This window comes from Sciurus vulgaris (genome assembly GCF_902686455.1).
Source record: "Sciurus vulgaris genome assembly, chromosome: 1".
NCBI lineage: Eukaryota > Metazoa > Chordata > Mammalia > Rodentia > Sciuridae > Sciurus > Sciurus vulgaris.
This window is the reverse complement of record NC_136461.1, coordinates 52,103,149-52,124,624: the sequence shown is the minus strand read 5'-3', so window position 1 is coordinate 52,124,624 and position 21,476 is coordinate 52,103,149. Positions and strand designations below refer to the sequence as shown.

Genomic DNA, 21,476 nt, shown 5'->3' with positions numbered 1-21,476 from the left:
CAGGCACCAGGGGGCTGTCCCCAGGGGCTCCCAGACTCTCCACTCAGCAACTCCTGCACTGTTTCTCTGGAGCTTTGTTTCCTCTCCATAAGGCACCTCCGGAGGGAGGAAGGGAGGTAGCAAATGGCTGATGGGCTGCAACGGTATCGTAACACAAACTTCACCTTATACTCAACCAACACGAAACTGTGTGATTCAAGTACCAAGATGATCAGATAAGTCTCTTGCCCTCAGAGATGAACAAAGACACACAGATGAGGAGACAGACCTGTGGGCATCAGTCTAACTGAGTTAGTTATGACCAGGGCATAAGCCTCATTCTACTGGGGTATTTGTCTGGGATATGTCCAGACCTGGGGTGCTGAAATCTTCCCCTAGGGGGGAAATGTACTCAAAAGCCAGGTAAGTCAGCATGGGCAAGACAAAAAAATCTGATCCCCTACACCCAGAACAAAGTTAGGTACCCTGAGTACAAAGCTCCCAGACACCTGATGTGTCATCTCCTTTCACTCTACACATTTGTAATGACCTGGCCAAGTCAATCTTCCTTTCCCTGATGAAAACTCATGAAGCCCTCTGAGAGGGTATCTTGCTCACTGTCCTGTCCCCAGAGCTTAAACCAGCATCCATGTTTCTTCAAGTTATCACTTGTGTATAATACCTTATCACTTAAAGATGGGAGACAAGGAAAAATTTTGCTAACCTTTAGAACTGAACAAATGATAATGTACTAGCACATCTCCAACTGATACCAAGTTCATCTTCAACCAGATTTCCTATCACTCTTTCCCAAGCCTCCCATTTTCCTGAAAAACGGTTAAAAAAATAGTGACATTCTATACTATTCAGTGATTTACTTTCAATTTCCTAGCAAGGCAATGGTGGGACAGAACAGACTCTCTGCCCTCTGCCACTGACTCAGGTGCATCACTATCCAGTCAGGAGGAGGAAATAGCATGCCACCATGAAATTAGCCAAAAGCAACAGGTCCATCTGTGCAGGTCTGCCCTTCGTTTCTGACTCCCTGTTGAAAAACACATTTATCCTTGGTGTATATCATGCTGGTGTCTGAGGACGCGTCCCAGCCTCTGTGGTTATGATAATCACACAAGAAAGGTGCTGTTTTTCCATCATAAGCAGACTGGTGTGTATTTGGTAATGTTAGTTATACAGTATTATAGGCTTGTTCTTTAAATGCTAGTGGTTTGTTTTACTTGGTGAGACAGTTCTGAAGTCGACTCCTCTGCAACTCTTTGCAAGAAGACTTCTTTTCTTTCCACAGGAGCTCATTTCTTACTGCAAAGACCTTGGGGTTTCTGACCCTGGACTCTAGAGTAGGGGTGGCATTGTATCCTATGAGAGTCCCAGTGCAAGAGGCGAGGTGAGGACTCCCCAAGGAGGTGGGTGCTTAATCAGGAAAACACTGACAGGTCACTTGTGGCTCCAACCTCACATGGGAAATTACATCAAATGACTTTTAAAGTTCTTTCCTTTCAACAGCAAGATTCTGTTTGTCCAAATGGAAGGTGCCAAGGGAAGTTTGCTCTTTCATTCATTCAATAAGCATTTACTGTGCACCTATTCTATGCTGAGTTCTACAGGAGGCTTTTAGGACACAACAATGAATAAGATATATAAGACCCCTGTCCTCATGGAACTTATAGTCTAGCAGAGGCAGCAGACACGAATCAAATGATCTTAAATAATTGTAAAATCCCAGCCACAGCAAGTCCAACAAAGGATAGACACGTGGTGCCACAAGAAAAAGTAATTAGGGAACGTGGTCCACTCTGGAAGGTCAAAGAGGCTTTCCTGAGAAATTGCCTCAGCTGTCATTCAGAAAAATACAGAAATAAATAAAGCACCTTGCATTCAATTAAACTATAGAATTCAAATATTTCAAAGCTTATAGGATCAATAATGTCCACCCTGGGAAACTCTGTAAAGGTATTTTGGAATCATTCACTAGCAAGGGCTGTGGCAGGTGGACACCAACACCTCTATAATGCAGATCAGGAGTTCAGTTAACTTCACTACAGAAAGCAAGAAGGGAAGCCTGGAGAACGCAGGCCTAGGAGCTGCTGCTAGTTCTTGAAGTCCTACTGTGCAAGACAGAGCAGCTTCTGCTGTTCTGCCGTCAGGCCTGTACCTACCCAGTCAGTACAGGGGCTCCTGCTTTACTGCTGGGGTTCTGATGTCCTTGTCCAAAGCTTCCCACTTGGGCCTATGGGATAAGACATGGCTGGATAAACTCCTCAATAAATAAGTAAATAAATAAGATAAAAAGATATTTTGGTTACTATAGATAAAACTGTATTAACAAGAGTTCTTATGGTAGAATGTTCTGGAATATTCAAATGCTAATATCATTGTGAAGATCAAAGAGAGGTAGAGTCCAAGTTTCTCAATCTTTGTTGACCCCCAGAAACCTCTCACAAAACTAGCAATCTTCCACAAACGTACACACTCTTGGAAACCTAATTCTAGACTTCTCTCTTTTCACCAGGCTCAGCACTGATATAGGTACATGGGGGCAGGAAGCCACAGGGTCAAAACGGTGTCTGGCTCCAAAGACGTCTTCATCCACAGGGAAGAATGACAGAAGGCAAGTCTGGGTTGGATAACACAGGGGGAATTTCACAGGCAAAGACCACTTCAGAGGTTCAATGAGTATTCATATAGTATCTCAAGGAATAAAGTGGCACCATCCCATTTTATGAAATAGGAAAGGACTAAGCAGTAGTCTATTATTCTTTGGTTGAAGACTTAAAACCATCAGAAATGATCTAACATTCTTTGTGGACATCGCTCAACCCACAAACTCATTCATCTGTGTTAATATCTTCCAATTCTATCAAGTCAATTCATTGCCCAAGAGTACTGCGACTCTCCCAAGGATATTAAATTGCTCAAAACTTTGTGTAAACATGCATCAAATCTACCAGCTCATCCTACCAACACTGAATCTGGAATTGTAGGAAAGGAAATCAGTACTCTGTTCTGTTTAACCTAACATGAATTGCAACTCAACTGTAAGGCTGAGGGAATGCTTGGTTTGGGTCTTCTTCTCTTTGCTAACACGTGGCCAGTGTGTACTACAGGACCAAGAAGATCAATTCCTTTACTTCAAAATGTTGGGCAGACAGAATAGAAGAGATATAGCCATGGAAGCACCTTGCAACCTGATTGAAGACCAACACGTGGGCAAGGGCCACATGCTTGAACAGATGATTAGAAAATAAAATTGATATAGGTAGGATGGGGTAGTGGGGAGTGGGAAGGGTTCAGTTCTGTATTTGGCTGGGCAGAGAGAAATATAGCCAGTATAGAAAGTGGGGTCTAAAGGTCTTGGATCACACACGGAGTATACCCAATCACACTCTTTCACCATGCTACAATTTACTCACGCACAAGGGTGTATTTTTAATTTCCTACCAACTTAGTTCCACCCTAATAGTCTCCCTTAATTTAGCCTTGATAAATCATAACTTGTAGCTATAGAAAACTTGGGCCTATGAATGAGAAAGATTTAATGCTGTGCTGAAATTCCGTAAATAAAAACGAAAAACTGACTTGCTCCACCATATTTCTTCCCAGAAATGAAAACATTTCTGAAGGTTTCTTTGGCCACTGAGTGAAGAAAAATATGTTTATCACTGTTTAATCCCCACAGACTCAATGACCATGCTGCCAAGGAGGCCCCCAAACTTCCTGTCTCAGTGGATGTGATCCTCTGGAAGTAAAATTAGCCATCCTGGAGGAATGTGCTCACTGCTTTTCAAATGTGTATACTCCATCAGGGTTGTTATAAATAAATTGTGTCTTGATTCAGGACACATCAGCTACTGTTGCTATTTCAGTGCTGTCTTAGCGGTCTAAACTTTCACTGGACGTGGCAGTTGTGGAGAAGAAAATGCTAGCACAGGCCTGTAACTTACCAGTGCCGAAGCTCTCCTCCCCACAAAGCGACAGTTTGCTTGCGTCCATCAAATTCCCAAAAAACTTCCAGCCAGTTGGGGTCTCGTACAAAGCAATCTTTGTAGCGTTAGCCACCCTTCAAAGGCATGAAATCAAAGTTACATCTCAGCAGGACTGTGAGCAGGGCCGGGTGAGGGTGGAAAAGAGCAACCGTTATTGTAATCAAGGGTCCCATCTAGCATTGCTCAGAGGTGTACATGATTCTAAGATTGGTGGAAAATCATAGGAGAAAACTTGAACACAGCAGGCTATTCCATAAGGATTCAGAGGAAGGGGGAGAAGAGGAAAAAGAAAGAATTAATTCAGAACACACCTTAATAGTTAGGAAGCAATAGCAATAAGATAGGTAGGGCTGTTTCGGGGACCATTTAAACCCAGGTGTCTTGGTTAAAGACTGCATCTATAACCATTCTATAAAGAACAAAAGAATGATGTTTTGATGCATTTATAATCACAGAATCATAAATATTGAGTCTAGGAGGTCAGCATTTTACAGAGGAGGGAAAAGGGTTGAGATTAGACCAAGGTCACACAGGCAGGATGACTGACAGCCCAGCTTTGAGCTTCCCAGCAGTGTTGCTCTCATCTCATCAAAAGACCCAAAGGAGAGCACCCAGCAGGGTTGTCACTGTCATCGTCTTCTTTTTTCTTTTTTTTCGGTACTGGGAATTGAACCCAGGAACGCTTTACCACTGAGCTACATCCCTAGCCCTTTTTATTTTTGTTTATTTTGAGACAGGGTCTTGCTAAGTTGCTGAGGGCCTCAATAAGTTACTGAGGCTGTCCTTGAACTTGAGATTCTCTTGCCTCAACCTCCTGAATTGCTGGATTTACAGACATGTGCCCTCGTGCCCAGCTAGGGGCTCCTATTTCCACCAGTTTTACCCACTCTGGTCAGTGGCCCCCTTTCTCCTCAAACACATTCTTTACTCTTCCCTCTATATCTTTAGACTATTTAAAACATTTGAGTGGGTCTGGGGTGTAGCTCAGTGGTAGATCATATGCTTAGCATGTGTAAGACCCTCTGGATTCAACTTCCAGCATCAAATATAGATACATAGGGCTGGAATATAGCTCAGTTGGTAGAGTGCTTGCCTCACAAGCACAAGGCCCTGGGTTCAATCCCCAGTACTGGAAAAAAAAAAAAAAAAAAGATACATACATACATATACAAATACATAAGTAATAAAATAAAATCTTTAAGTGAAAGTCCTTGTCCCTTTGAACAGGAAAAATTACCTAATGATTATACCAATTTAGTGAGATTTGCTTTTGGAAATGCTTGACTGATTCCTACCAAAGCAATAGTATGCTTGAATTCCAACATTTGGAGAAAATCAAATATATGATTTTGAAAACTATGAAAGTAATAAAATTTTCTTTGGGTAATGAGATGTTTTAGTTGCAAGTATATGTGTGAATTATCAATTTTTCAGAAAATTTAATTTGATTGTCCCTGGATGATACAGAAGGTATTCCAGGGCGTGGTTGGCTAGCACAATAGTGTGGCCACGTACCAGTTCTTGACTCCATATGCAGCATCCAGAGGCAGAAGCCATGGGCCTTATTCTTGCTCCAAATTAGTGAGATATTGGACAAGACTACTAACTCTTCTGACTTTCAGTTTTCTCTTTACAGTAAGCATGACTACGAGGATCAACTGAGATAGAAACTGTCAAAAGCACTTTATAAACTATCAATTGCTAGCTGGATATTAGTCCTTAGTTTCTTGTTAGCTGAAGTAAGGTCAGCCCAATTCTGTAGCTATCTCCTCTCTCACAGGAACTTATTGCATGGCCCCATAGTTGGAGGCTGAGGCTATGGGTTCAAATCCTGACTCAGTCATTCACCGGCTGGGTGAGCCTGAGTGAGCTGCAAGCTGCATTAACTTCTTTCCCTTTTGTCTTCCATCTGGAAAATGTGGTTACGCAAAGCCATTTACCTCATGGGTTGCTCTGGGAATTAAATGACTTAAAATATGTAAAGCATTGAGAGTCTAGGATGCGGTAATATTCTGTGAAGATTAGCTGTTGTTATAACAACCTGATTTATACCTTCTACTTTCCTTCCTGGCCTTGACCGACCATTCATTCATTCATTCATTCATTCATTCATTCATTCATTCATTCATTCATTCATTCATTCATTCAGCAAGATTTCCTGGGCACCTGACAAGTTCTAATAGTATTTTCCCTGGCCCTCACTTGTTATTTATTACTTTTATTCTTCAATTGTTTTAGCTGTGATCTCATAAGCTACTTTAAAGGCTTCATGTAACGAAGTGATACATACTAAGCAGACAAATATACAGGAGCAAGTCCGAGCTATCAACTGTTTATTGTCAGTGGTTTCTTTCTATTATATAAACCTGATTTTTTTTTTTTTCTATTTTACCTATTTGAGCTTTCTGTTTTAGATTTTGGACAAATGAAGAATTGCTGTATGTGCAGGTGCATGAACAATCCAGTTCTGTTCAAACACTAAAATTATTTAGAATTGAGCTTTGGCTCCGAGTCCATGTACACTGCTAAAGGCAAGTGATCCTCTAAAATGTCTTCAGTGCAATGAAAGCACCATCCGTGCATTTATTCATTAGCATTCAAGCATTGATATATATATATATTTTTAAAAAATGGTATGTGTGTGTATGTGTGTGTATCCCATATGTGTCAGGAACACTATGGCTAGGCCGAGTACAAGATGGTGAATAAGACAGTCCTCTCTCTGCAGACATACACGGTCTAGCCGGGCAGCTGAACAAGCCAGCAGCCTATTAGAACACAGTGTGGTAAGTGCCAGGTGGAGGAAGGTGGGGTGGTAAGGGAGCTCAGAGTGGAGGGGGTCTAATCCTGAAAACACTTCCCCCATTTCCTCATATAAGAAACACGGGGTACATACTGTGCACCAGATGGCTACAATGGAAGGGGAAGAGAACTGTTCAAGGCACAGCAGAGGGCATGGGGAAGCCCAGGATGACCCTCGACAGGAGGGCTGTGGGAATGGGAGACTTACCGATCCAGAGCACCACTTGTGGGCATGCTGCGTGCAAAGCCGCGGACCCCGGTCTGCTGGAAATATGGAATGCTGAAGATGTTGGCAGCGATGACAGCCACAGAGTCTGAAGGGTTCACAAAGAACCCATGCTTGCCCAGAATCATGTTTCGATCCTTTGGAACAAGGGAGATTTTTTAATTAAAAATCTTTTTAAAAATTTTTTGATTAAAAGGAAGACCTTTTTTTAATCAAACTACTGAAGCAATCAAACCACTTTCTTGTGGAAGTTTTATATAATTTTAAACTGATATATTTATTCATACTGGGCTTTAAACACTGGATTTTATTCTTAATGGATTTGTACAGTGCAAATAGGACAAAGGCACCTCCATTCCCAAAAGTTAAAACTGTTTCCAATTGAAGTACAAGCACAAATTCTTTGTGCGCCAAATCCTCTGTTCTCCCTTCAGAGGCCAGTTAACTTTAACCTCCTAGACCTTTCCCAAACTCTGGAACCAATCACCTTTCTCCCAGAGGAGAGGAGAGAACACATGAGAGAGGAAATATTGGCTGTTTACATAGTTTGATAGGTCACCAGGCATCCTTTGAGAAACAAAGGCAGATCTCTTTTAGGAAGTCCCATGAGCTGGTATTGAACCCAACAAAATATGCCGTCACCTTCACAGCTCCTTGGTGCTTAGCTGATATGCAGTGTCACTCAATTATCTAAGTAGAGGAAAGCCCCCCAGCATCAGAAATATGTACTGCCAGATGACATCTGCTATGAACCCCTTTTGTTTCCCCAAATGCTGATATGGGAAAAGTTATTTTTCAGGAAATAGTGACTTCCAGCTTGTTCAGAACAACAGTAACAACAAAAATAAAATTTCAACTTAATAAACATGTACAGTACCTACTATTTGTGAGATGACAGAGTTTAAAACATAAGACACGTTTCTTCTTTGTCATTATGTGATTACCAATGTAAATAGAACAATTGATTTCTAAAAATTGAAATGCTTGAGAAAAAATAAAATGTTAATTCTCTCAATATAGGCTATAAAAATTATAGTTTCACCATTCAGCTAATGTAAATGGGCAAAAGACCAAAGCTTTTTTCAGAGATTAATAATTAGTCAGCTACTAGTTAAAAACAGAAGCTTACTTTAGAACAGGCATCTAGAACTCAAGCAGCTCATGAAGTACAGTCATTACATCATAACCAAAACCTAATAACCCTGCTACTCTTAGTAAAAATGAATGAATGTGTAAAATTAAAGGCATGGGTTATATTTCAACACTACTATTTCCTTCCAAGAGGGTCTTCCAGTAATTTAGTTCTGACCTCAGGTCAGATGAGGGATCCTTGCAGTCACTCATTAGTCTCCTAGGGCCTGGCAGAAGCAGCCCACATTCCCATCTGCATGATTGTCCTGGCCTGCATCAGAATTCACATAAAGGCCCTTGTACCCACCCCATCTCCATCGAAGGCAGCCCCAAAGTCATGCTCTCCAGACTTCATGGTCTCCACCAGGTCAGCTGCATAGGTGAGGTTGGGGTCAGGGTGGTGGCCTCCAAAATCCTCCAGGGGAACACAGTTTACGGCTGAGTTTGCTGGGGCACCAAGTTCTTCACAGAGGATCTTCTTTACATATGGCCCCACAACTACATAAAGCATAAAATAAAAGCATGAAGAATCAGAAAATAAAACTGATGAAAGCATGTAAGGATGGGAAGGGGAGCAGGGTGGAAGAAGAATGGCATGAGCAACGGTGACAACATGCAAACCGTACTCAGGGGCTAGTGCAGAGGTACGTCTGACTGAGACAGAGGTTCTAGAAAAAGGAACAATGAGAGATTAGTTGGAAAGGTGGGGCTAGTTCACAAGAGAAGGATGGGCAAAGGAAGGAAACTACTCATTGTGAAGGCCTTACCATGCACCTGAGCCAGGTGCCTCTCAACTGTTTTCTCATTTAGTTCTTCAGGAAAGGTGGTGCAGCATGGTGCTTTAAAGCCCACACTCTGGGCTCAGATTGCCTGGGTTCAAATCATAGCTTTGCCAATCACTGTACAACTTTGGAAAAGTTACCTAATCTCTCTATGCCTGTCCCATCTGCAACATGAGGATGATAATAGCAACAATGTAAGAGGGTTGATGCCAGGATTAGATGAGCTAATAGGCAGGAAGCTCTGAGAACAGTACCTTGCATGTACGTTATAAATGTTTACATTACGACTGTCATCTCCAATGTCTAGATAAGAAAACAAGAGGAAATGAACACTTGCCCAGACGTTTGCCCAAACTTACACAGCCAGAAGAAGTGGGAGCTGGGATTCGGGGCTCTTACATTCCTACTCTAGCAAGCTGCAAACAAAAAACCAGTAACAACAGACAACAAGGGAAACCAGTCACATATTTACAGTGGTATTTTGTGTAACAAGGTCCTAATACAGTCTGTTGAATGGATGAAAATGGAAGAATCCTTTCCTATTAGTAAGAAAGTAGACCACTCCATGGGACTCCTGAGAGCTGGCAAGGGCTCCAGGGGAGAAGTTCCAGGCCTGTCAGGAGGTTTTCTTGCTGTGGGTTTCAGGGTAGCACAGGCCCAGACCAGCAGCACTGGGCAAAGGCAGAAAATCTTGCCCAACCAGGCAGCAAGTGCATGAATTCCACACACGGGAGAATCCTTGCCACTCACAGAGTCTAAAGTTTTAAATGACTGCAAAACACACAGACAAATTAAGCGCTATGGAATTCTTACATTCTTATATGTGGTTCTGGTTCACAATCATGGCTGCCATGGCTACTGGCCTGGTCACACAAGCCAAGGGGAAGAAGGGAGGAGATGCACATCCTCTTGTTCCTAAATTTAATCCTCAGCTTGCTCCTGCCCTCTCCTAAGACAAGGAGCATGTGGGGGTAGGCTAGGGGAACTGTGGGGCTCAGGAGCATGTTTACATCCAGCAAATGGCCACCCCCCACTCAGAAACACATGGGGGTGTGAAGGAAGAATGTGAAGAATCTTCTGAAGGGCAGGAAGAGGGCAGAGCAGCAGGTGCATGTGATTCAAAACCTGAGGCTCAATGTGGAAACACTGACCTTCACACAGGCTTACCATCAGGAATGTCTACTATTCTGGGTGCCTGTGATGAGATTTTTATCTGTGTGAATATTGCTCTGAAATAGTTACAAAATAACTGTTTAAAAAACTAAGTGGGGCTGGGCTTTAGCTCAGTGGTTTAGAGTGCTTGCCTTGCAGATGTGAGGCACTGGGTTCAATCCTCAGCACCACATAAGATAAATAAGTAAGAAAAGGTGCTGTGTCCATCTAGGACTAAAATATTAAACAACAACAAAAACTATCCAAGGGCTGGAGATGTCGATCAGCGGGTGGGAGCGGACCTACCTAGCACGCATGAGTCCCCGGGTTCAATCCCCAGCATCACAACAGAAGAGGCCAGAGTGGAGGGGGGGTAGTAGTGGAGGTGGGTAGGAAAGAAAGGAAGGAAGAACAATGGAAAAAGCAGGAGTCATACCTCCCATGCATAGCATCTATACGGATCTTTAGGTCGGTTTGGACCAGAAAGAAGTTCTTTCAGTGCATTGAAATCGAAGATGTTTCTCAGCATGGTGGCATAAGCTTCCACTGAATCCACAATTTCCACTGTATGAACAAGCAACATTTAAAAGATGGAAGAATGAAAACACACTTAGAAATATGCTTTGAAATGATTATATTGCTATAAACCTGAAATAACTACTTTAAAAGGACAATTACTGAGCAGTTCCAATATGATCGGGCTGTTAAATGATATCCAATTCTAATAATTCTCCTCAGAGGTAAATGTTATTAGTCCTATTTAATAGACAAGGAAAGTCCTAAAAGGTTAAGGGACCTGCCCACCCAGCTGGGACAGGCACACAGGATTTTTGTTGGAGGTTGTCAGCTCTGCCACACTGGCCACGCTGCTTCCCCATGCATCCCATGGCAGGCATATTTTGGTGTCATGGATAACAGAAAACATAATGTTTATTTTTTTTTTCTTTTTTTCAGGCCCATTATCATTAAAAACTTAATGGTAAAACATAATGCCTATTTTTCTTTTCTCTTTTTCAGGCCCTAAGAGTAAAAAAGCAGGAAAAAACAGTCCCCTTTAATGAATCACTTTTCACACATGCAGTCAATGAATAAAACCAGTAAAGAAATTTAGTGGTAGTGTTGTTCTTGTGATTGTATTTTCAGGGAATTTTCAATACATGAAGAGTTTAAGAGCTTACTGCTGGTGTTTTCTGAACCCCAAGAATGACACTGAGATGTACCAAAGTGTCATTTTAATCTTCATTAGGATGTAACTGTTAGCTCTCGATGGGGTAAGTTAAAAAAAAAAAAAAAAAAAAAAAAAAACACTCCATAAAGTTGCAGCTCGGAAGAAAGAATACACGAGGCAAAGTCACGAGGGCAAAGTCAAAATGCAGGTCTCACTGCCAACCATTTCATCCTCATTCTATGAATATGAATAAATTTATGAACATTTATTCTGTCAGTTATTGCAATACCTTGGCAACCAACAACAAAATGTTAACCACAGCTGCTTCTGCAGTTCCAATGCAGTCCAAATGATCTAACTGCCTTTACTGAATATTAGGGCAGGGGAACAAAAAGCGAAAGCCTAAAATTAAGAATTTGAGTTTGAATCCAGGTTTTAACCACTCACTGACAATGTGACCTTTGAGTCTGTTACTTAGCCTCTCTCAGCCTTTGTTTCCTCCCTCTGTAAATAGTGAATGCTGATGGTGCTGCCCTTCACAGGACTAGAGTGAGAATAAAATGGAACAGTGAACGTAAGAGCTTGGCACATAATAAGAGCTCAACAGAAGTTAGCTATTAATGTAATATTAGGTCTTCTAGTCGAGGGGTAGAAATTGAGGGCCTGGAGAGTTGGAAATGAGTTTCTAACACCACTTGCTCATCACTGGCAGGGCCCAGAAAGCTTCAGATCTCTAGACCCCCAAATTCTATTATAAATCTGACCACAGTCCCTTCCAAAGCTGAAGACCAACTTGAATAAAACCTTGAAAGGAAACCACTCAAGTTGGAAAACAGGACAGAGGAGGAAGAGGAGGAAAGTAAACATGCCTGTGAAGGGCTTAAACTTGTTTCCAGGTCAAACTGTTGCTTGCCCAGAACACCAAGGTCCACTTTCAGATCAGGGCAAATGGCATACTCTTCGATTGTCTTGCTGATTTGGAAAATTTTATCAGTTATCGCTTCTGGAGCAGGACCTGCAAATCAAAGAGCAAACAATGGATCATTTTGTGCAATTCATGTGCAAATAACAAGGACCAAAGTGCAGTAGTTCCTCTTCACTAACACATTTACCACTGCATCACTTAGACAGCAAAGTATCAGGATTTTTCTAAAAGACAACCTCATGCATGACTCTTCACATCCAGGCACAGCAAATGAGAAGCATCTCTCCAAACCTAAGGAGGTGAATAGCCTCCCTGCAAAAGATGAGAACCTGAACCCTGGTCTTGCAAGGCTTCAGGAATTGGTTTAGCCCATTGACTACAAAATTGTCTGTTCTCAAAATGACAACAAACTTACCTCCATTAGAAATATTAAATTTGATTCCAAAATCTCCATTGGGTCCTCCTGGGTTGTGGCTGGCTGTCAGAATGATCCCACCAATGGCTTTGATTTTTCTAATGATGCAGGATACAGCAGGGGTGGAGAGGATTCCATTCTGTCCAATAACCAAGCGACCAATCTAGAGGAATCCAGAACACATACCTTAACATCCATAAATCCAGAACTATCACACAGAAACACCAGAGCAACAGGAAGATGGACAAAGAAAATATTCTATCGGGCCAGAAAAGATTTTAATGACAGCTCAGCTGTCTCCACCATATTACTGAAATAGAATTATCACTATTGAATAAAGCAATTCCTTCAGATAGTTTTGGGGACTTTGTAGTTTTAGAATAGTGTGTAGTCTGAGGGTGCTATAAGACATTCTGGCAAAAAAAAAAAATAGCATATTTCTAACAGAGCTTTTTCAAATCAGGTTCATAATGTGGATACACTGAAGGACCCACATTTTTATTCAACTGAGTCATACTGTCAGGCCACAATGGGAGAAAGGATGTAGGTTTAGCTAGTTAGAGGGATTCTACCCAAAGAGAAGGCTTTTGTAATGTAAAATTCTTAAAAAGTAAAACAGCAAACTTTATGCCAAGAATAATATGAAATGGGTCTCATAAATTTATCTTTCCCAGCAAGCTGGGATTTTTCATGTGGTGGCACACCTACCCACGATAGGGTGTACCTGGGTCACCTCCTGGGCCTAAGACAAGAATGCTGAGTAAACCCGCCAGAGCCATCGAAGGGCAACAGCTGGGCCTTTCGCTGTATTCTTAACTCCTATATCCCTCACAGATGGCATCAGTCTAGCTCTTAAACCATCCTTTGCTAATGACAATAATATACATTTGTTTCAACATCACCCAAGTTGTAAAAAGAAGTTTTGTCAGTTCCTCTGATGAACTTAAAGAAGATGGGACGGATGTATTAAAAAGATATAACATGAGGGAGTTTGAATGTTTCCTCCCTTCTCCATTTAAAAAAAATTTTCCATTAGTTATTTCTTTTGGTTCCACCTAAGACAATACGGTTGAAGAAAGGAAGTGATGGTGAAAGATGTGTTTCATATGGAAAATGCCAGTGAGGCACCTGATTCCCTGGGAATGTCTTTCTGGAGAGCTTGGCCACCACCCCCATCCCTCCCACCCCAACCGCAGGTCGGTGGAAAACTCGACCTTTCCAGAAGCAGCTGGTTCATTCCCCTCACCCTCTGGGCTCTCAACGTCTACCTGCTGAACAAATTATTTTGGTACTATTCGAATTGAACCGAGGGCATTCTACCCCTGAGCTATGTTCCCAATCCTTTTTATTTTTTATTTTGAGTCAGGGTTCTCCTAAGTTGCCCAAGCTGGACTCAAACTTCAAGTTTAAGTGGTTGGGATTATAAACAAATTTTCTTGCAGTTACCCTAACTGTCTGCCATGTTCTGCCTCCCCCAGGGAAGGCGAACACCAGGATAGGTGGTAGAAGTAGACTCCTTTCTAGGCCAGAGGAACCTGCAGATGGTACAGAGTCAATACTGATGATTATTCCTGAGCTGCACGTTCTCTGCACATCCCATGACGCTTTCAGTCCTCTTCTCACATTTGCTCTTCCCAAGCACCATGCACACAGACCCCTGCCTGTTCCTTCACTCTTACATCCATCCAACACTGATGATAAGGCACTGATTGGAAAGGTGCAACGGTGGACGCTGGGAAAGGGGACAAGATAGGCCACACAGCAAGTCAGTCAAGGCAGAGAAGGCACTGAAACCTCCTGACTCAACACAGTGGGAGCAGTGACAGCTCACTGTTCCAGAAGTTTCCTCTGTGGTTGTAATGAGACTAAAAGTCTAGGGTTGGGCTCTTCCTGAATTTCCATAAGGGGAGCTTAGGGGTGGCAACGTAATCAGCCACAGTGGCTGGTGGCATTATCTGAAAATTGCCTTTGCACATCGAGCACACTAACTTACTTAGACTTTGTATATATTTGATGTGGAAGGAGAGGCTCATGAATATTAAGTTATCCTACCTGAGTCACCCCTTAAGCCTATCATTCCTCGGTGAGAACTGCAGTAAGCAATAGTCCCCAGGCTGAGGGGACAATGTGTCAAGGTAAGAATAAGAAGGAGGGGCTGAGGTTGTGGCTCAGTGGTACAGCACTTGCTTAGTATGTGTGAGGCACTGGGTTCAATTCTCAGCACTGCATATAAATAAATAAAGGACCATTGACAACTTAAAAATATTTTTTAAAAAGAGTAAGAAGGAGAGACAGAGGCAAGAAAGATCCACGGTCACTCTCCCTCTCTCCCTTTCCCTTGCCTAAAAGGGGTACCACTGGCCAAAATACTTCCCTTCCAGAGCAGACTCGTTCTGCGAGTTACTCTCAGAATATCACACCTCAATCTGACATAGGGATGATATTGCTCCATGACCCTCCTTTCCTTAAAGATGCCTGGACCATTGTAACAACTCTCCATCCAAACTTCCAAGCCTCCCTCTCACCTGAACCTCCCTTCCTCTACTAGGTTGAGTCCATTCCAACTACGAAGGACCACCTAGTTCAACTTTCTAAACATAATTCTGTATCCCTCTATTCAAAACCCTTCCCTGTACCACATGATCCAAAAATTCCCCTTCTAAGTATATCCTTAAAGAATTGAAAGCAATGAATACATGACCAGTGAAACTCCACATCATGTACGACCACAAGAATGGAATCCTAATTAGAATAAGTTATGCTCCTTGTATGTATAATATGTCAAAATACACTCTATTGTCAGGTATATCTAAGAAGAACAATTTTTTAAAAGTAAAAAAAAAAAAAAAAAAAAAAAAAAAAAAATTGAAAACAGAACTCAGGCAGACACTTAAACACCAATGCTTCCAGTGGCTCCGGAGGCTGAGGTAGGAGAACTGAAAGTTCAAAGCCAGCCTCAGCACTCAGCAAGGCCCTAAGCAACTCAATGAGACCCTGTCTCGAAATAAAATACAAGAGAGCTGGGGATGCAAGAAAGGGAGGGGGATGGGTAAAGAAAGGCAGTAGAACGAATCAGACGTAACTTTCCTATGTTCATATATGAATACGCGACCAGTCTCCCACACCAGTGTAACTCCACAAGAATGGGAACTTATACTCCATGTGTGGTATGATATGTTCAAAATACTGCTACTGTCATGTAGAACTAAAAAGAATAAAGAAAAAAGAGTCAATAAACAGTCTTCTGTTTATGGTCATGATGAAGCAAAAAGACTAGATTTTTAAAAAGATGGCAAATATCAGGCTAATTTTTTTTTTAAAGGGTTGTATGTATTGCTGAGTGGCTAAGCACCCCAGGTTCAAATCCCTGGTACAAACAAACCACATCAGTGGCTCAAAGCAGTATCATTCACAATAGTCAAAGGTAGACACAACCCAAACATCCTTCCTCAAACGAACAACTAAACAAAGACGTTGCCTATACATATAAGTATGATTCAGCTTTGAAAGAGAATAAAATCCGATTGAGGGGTATCACAGACTGAGTGAGAGGGGAAAGTGTGAAGAAGTGGAGAGAGACTTAAAAAAGAGGGACACCCTATCACATGCTACAATATGATAAACTCAAGGTTGTTTATAAATCTACGTGAAATAAGCTAGTCACAAGAAAACAAATACTGCGGGATTCTATTTAATGAGGTACCTAATGGAGACGAGCTCACAGAAAACAGAAAGGAAGGGTGGTTGCCAGGGGACTGGGGCGGGGAGAAGTGGGGGGCTGTTCAACAGCTGGAGAGTTTCAGTGTGGCAAGAGGAAAAAGCTCTAGACCCTCTGCTGCACAACAGTGTGACTACGACAAACACTGCTGAACTTAAAACACTTAACATGGCTAAGATGATAGATTTTATTATGTTTTTACTACAACTAGATTTTTAAAAATCGGTTACCATCAAAGATGACATTGCTATCTATGGATATGGATGTAAATGGAAGGACATATATGGGATAAATCTTCTTTTAAAAATCCCAAAAGGGAACGAAGTTCTGATCTATGCTACAATGAGGATGAACCTCGAAAACATCATGTTAAGTGAAATAAGCCAGACACAAAAGGACAAGCAGTAGGTGATTCCACTACCCTGAGGGACCTAGACTAGGCAAAATGCAGAGACAGAAAGTAGGATGGAGGTTACCAGGGGCCGGAGGGCAGGGGCAATGGGGAGTGACTGTGCAAGTTTCTACTTGGGATGATGGAAAAGTTCTGGAGATGGATGGTAGTAATGGTTGCACAGAACTGCAAATGTAAGTAATGCCACTTTACTATACACTGGAGACTGTTAAAACGACAAATCTGATGTTATGTGTATGTCACCTTCCCTGGCTCCCGTGCTAGAGAGAATCCCCAGGCTGGAGCTGGAAGTCCCTCACCACACAACCTCTGTGTGGTCCCTTTCCCTCCTGCTACCTCCCTTCCTCACCAGAAGGGCACCTTCCCGTTGCCCACATTCCAGTCAAGCATAGGAGGGAGCAAAGCCTTCAATTCTCCCTTCACTGAGAACAGGGCTTGGTGTTTTGTTATGTTTCCTCAAACACCAAGCTCCAGTTCCATTGTCCTGCTACTCACAACCGTTTCTCTAAATTTAGAGCTCTGGGACAGAGTGACACATCAACATTCTAAATAGGACCCACTGGGGTCTTATTTGGTGGATTAAAATGTATGCAAATAAGAACAAAGAGAAACTTCCAAGGAAGCCTGATTATATTCCATACTCCACCAGATAAAAGTATACCAAAGGGGGGATAATGAAAGGCTCTCCCATTTGGTTCACTAGCCTGAGAATCCTTCGCGAATCAGCTCCAGCTTGCAGGCAGAATGGGTACTGACAAAGGTGAGGAACGCTGCTTTTTGCCAAAATCTGTGGCAATAATTATCCTCCCTACAACTCTATTCACAACCAAATGGAAGTTAAAATAGTCAGATATGTTAGATTCCACTAACATATGTTAGAAAAGGAGAAACCAAACCCTTTAGACCTTCACAGCTTTTATCAGATTAAAGTGCTTTATCAGTCTGCTAATGGTTTCAAAAGATTCAGGTGGCCAGCATGACTGCTTTAAATGTAACACTATTCTTAATAACAAATGTCCTTGAAAAGATTTGAAAATACTGCTTGGGCTGCAGCAGCTCTAGCAAATAGGCAGTTACATATTTAGTCAATTATTATCCCTTAAATGTATTATTTAGCAAACCTTCAGACAGTAAATCTGAGCACGTCTATAGGGTCGCCGTGAATTACACATTCCTACCACCTCTTCCACACCCTTCAGCTCCACACAAAGATGAAATGAAGCCAAATATATCACAGGCAAAGGGGACAGTGTATCAGATCCCCTCAATAGCCCAGATACATGTGGAAAAATAATGTTCCATTCGTCCCTCTCAAAAGATTAAAAGCATCTTAATACTGTTCCTGTGTGGCTCTCCCCAAGGTGAAATTTATGACATGTCACATTTTATCTTAAAAATGTGTATGCTTCATAATAATTTCACATATGAGTGCTTTATCAGCAATTTCTACATGAAAGGCATTCAGATTCTGAACCAGTATCAAAGGAAACCTTGCATTATAAACAATAGGATCCACAAACACTTTTAGTTTTTTTTTTGTTTTGTTTTAATTTTGACTTTGCCAAACACACCTATGTGGCACATTATTAAAATAGACTGAAAATGAATGCCTGACAAATGTGGTTGCAATGATGAATTTTACGTTCTCAGAACCAGAATCTCTTCCAAGAAAAGAAACACAACAGACTTTAAAATGTATAAGTACTGAGGACTGTGTGCTCCAAATTCTTGCTAAGCATTATCTAAAACACTAAAAATATTTTTTTGGCCCCACAGAGGAAAAACAGCCACGTCCCGATGCCCACCTTCCTGTAGATGAGTGGGTTGTGCAAACCGCTAGGTCACCAAGATGAGGGCTGTTAGGTGCAAAATTCCTCCTGGTTTGCTCAATCCAGCCGACATGCCTTTTCATGCTGCAGAGCTTCAGCAGGGCCTACTTTCATTACTGTCTTACAGGAGCTATTATCTCTACCCTGCTGCACAAATTCACCCGCACAGGACTTCTTTGTGTCCGAGGTCATTATAAGTAGGTCCCTCTGTAACAGGTCCGCTTGGAAGGCTCACACCTAACATTTTCCAATCCCCTCCGTGCATTTCTGCTTGACTACTAGGATCCATCAACAACAGCATGCCCTGGCTTTTGTTTTCCTGTTTGACAAGTGACTGAACTTCAACAAGGAAGCCATTGAAAGAACACCAAACCCTCCTCTCTCCGCCATTCATCACAGTCCCCTTATGTAGGACAAGGGTGCCCCTTGAAGCTAGTTAGAATGTAGACACAAAAGCTTAAGGCCAGGAGTGTGCTTCAAATGGCTAAAAAGCAGCAGGTACTTTTCAAGCAACAGTGACAGTGCACAACACAGACAAAGCTGAACTTACATTCTCAGATCATCCCAATGGAACTAATGTAATTCTGTAGGCTTATCACAACATTCAATCTCTGAAGTCACAGTGAATTTAATTGAATGTTAATAGAAGTGAGATAGATACTACCCACATCTTTGTACATTGTATATTTCTGCAAAATCAAGAGGTTACTTGGAGAGCCAGAGACATAGCAATACTTATCATATACCAACCCCATTGGCAGCTGCCATCTGCACTATTGTTTCTATTGCGGATTTATTAAAATACCGTCCATCTCCACCGACCACCAGTGATGATCCCTGGCGATCTTTTAGGTCTATGGAAAAAAATATACTCTGGATGAAATTCTCCAGATAGTATGGCTTTGCCTCAAAATAATAGGTTTTCTTCCGTAATCCACTCGTTCCTGGTTTCTGGTCGTGGTAGGGAGCTGTAGCAAAAGTCAACAGTGGCAGAGGACCTTCTTCCATTTTTCTATATGTCCCAGAAATCCATTCTTCAAAATCGCTCATCTTTCATTTCCACCCCCGTCCAGAAAGTAGTCAAGGATCCTCAAGATTCAAGGTAGTCTGTCCACCCTGAAGCTGCAATAAGTATCTGGATAACTGACAGAGGTTTGCCTGGACGATCTCTCTCAATGAGGTCGCGTGGTTAGTCCTTTGTGGTTGTTGTCCCTTGTGAAAAAGTTATGCAACACAGGCCCACCCACACCCACCCACAAAGCAAACCTTCAAAGTTGTTTTGATGAGGATACTTCTACCCACATAACCAAGGCAAACACCCTTCAATTATTTTTGCCTCGCTTCCCATGAGGGCAGAGACAGCGCCCGAGTGCTGCATACGACAGACTTCAGTCACAAACACCAGCTGGCTGCCAGACTCCACTCTTGGAGCAGTCACAGCTCCAAGAAGCAGGTTCATGGACAGGGACACCTGGTGTGGCTCTCACTGCTGCTGTCACCCTGTAAACTGGAGCCCCTGGGCACTCAACACTGAGGCCATCTGCTGCTAAAGTTGCTCTGTGCCATCTAGCAAGTTAAAGGTCAATCTTAAAATGGATGTGAGGGATCTCAGTGACCTCTGGTTTTCTCATATCACTGTCATTTTGATACCCAAGGGATTCTTTACTTCCCACATGCAGTCCCAGGTAGGAGGGGGAAATCATCTAATGGAATGGGTTTGTTCATTAGCCACCAAGAATTTTGAATAGCATTCAGTTCTGGAAGAACAGACCCCCTACAAATAGGCACTGAGTGACCAATGGCTTGGTCAGTCCCTGAAATTTACATAAAAGTGAGGATGAGGATGCACCAAATCCTTGAAAAATGGAAGTAGAAAGAGGAAAAAAATATATATTTTTCTGAGTGCATGAAGTTTGATTGAAATTATTATTTAGAAAAATAATATGAACATAAGATTAATTTATTTTTTTCTGTTTTAAATAGACTTGACTTTCTTTCTTTCTTTCTTTCTTTTTTTTTTTTTTTTTTTTTTGGGCTGGGGATTGAACCCAGGGCCTTGTGCATGTAAGGCAAGCACTCTACCAACTGAGCTATATCCCCAGCCCCTAGACTTGACTTTCAAGGAAACATTTTTAGTGAAGCAGAACCTAAAATGTTTAAAGACATTTTACCTAAATAAATTTAATATCCAATCCCATGTGAACCCTGAAATTTTCTTAATAATCCATTTAAATATATACATGTGTGTTCTTTATCTGGGTCAGCAGAAGTTGCCAGTTAAGGAGCTCTATTGTCAGTCTTGGCAAACTTAAGAATGCTTCAAAACTGCATGAGGACTAGTCATACGGCATGTCTGGGGAGTCTGACGTGATGAGTCAAGGTTTTCAAGGGAAAAGTGAATCATCTCTAAAAAACAAAATCCGAGTATTTTTCTACTAATGTGTCAAGCAAGTTCTGACAGCCGACAGGCTCTGGGGGCAGCCAATTGTCCTCTCCAGGAAGAACATCCCTGTGTGCTAGGGCTGCTCTGCACAAGACCAGCAGAACTCATGCAGAAAGCAGGCTTCTGGTAAGGGGGCCTGGTCCCTTTCAAAAGACAAATGGAGCTGGCCCAAGTACAGGGAACACCTCGAGAGAGGAAAACGATTCATAAGACACACCTATTAAGTTGAAAACCAGCCAGTCAAAACACAGCTACTTTTTATAGTGTATTTGGGGCTCTGATTTAGTTTTAAAAAGTAAAATTCTTTATAAATTAAGCTTAAAAACAAGCTTACTTTCAATGGCTTCCATACCCATGATTTTCCAATGTGCTACAAATGCATTTTTTTTTTTTTTTATTTTGGTACCAGGGATTGAATTCAGGGACACTCAACCACTGAGCCACATCCCCAGCCCTATTTTGAATCTTATTTAGAGACAGGGTCTCACTGAAT

The 21,476-nt window shown here is 41.9% G+C and overlaps 1 pseudogene across 1 annotated transcript in view; it reads right to left on the bottom strand.

Moving 5' to 3' along the window:
- Window positions 1-2,157: 2,157 nt before the first annotated feature.
- The window catches only part of LOC306664756 (phosphoglucomutase-1-like), a 45,860-nt pseudogene continuing 26,541 nt past the window's right edge, over window positions 2,158-21,476 (bottom strand). The window contains exons 2-7 of the transcript XR_013766887.1: window positions 12,582-12,744; window positions 12,111-12,256; window positions 10,532-10,637; window positions 8,447-8,511; window positions 6,991-7,145; window positions 2,158-2,224 (exon numbers count right to left, since the gene is read on the bottom strand). The product of XR_013766887.1 is annotated as a phosphoglucomutase-1-like (transcript). The remainder of the gene's footprint in view (window positions 2,225-6,990; window positions 7,146-8,446; window positions 8,512-10,531; window positions 10,638-12,110; window positions 12,257-12,581; window positions 12,745-21,476) is intronic.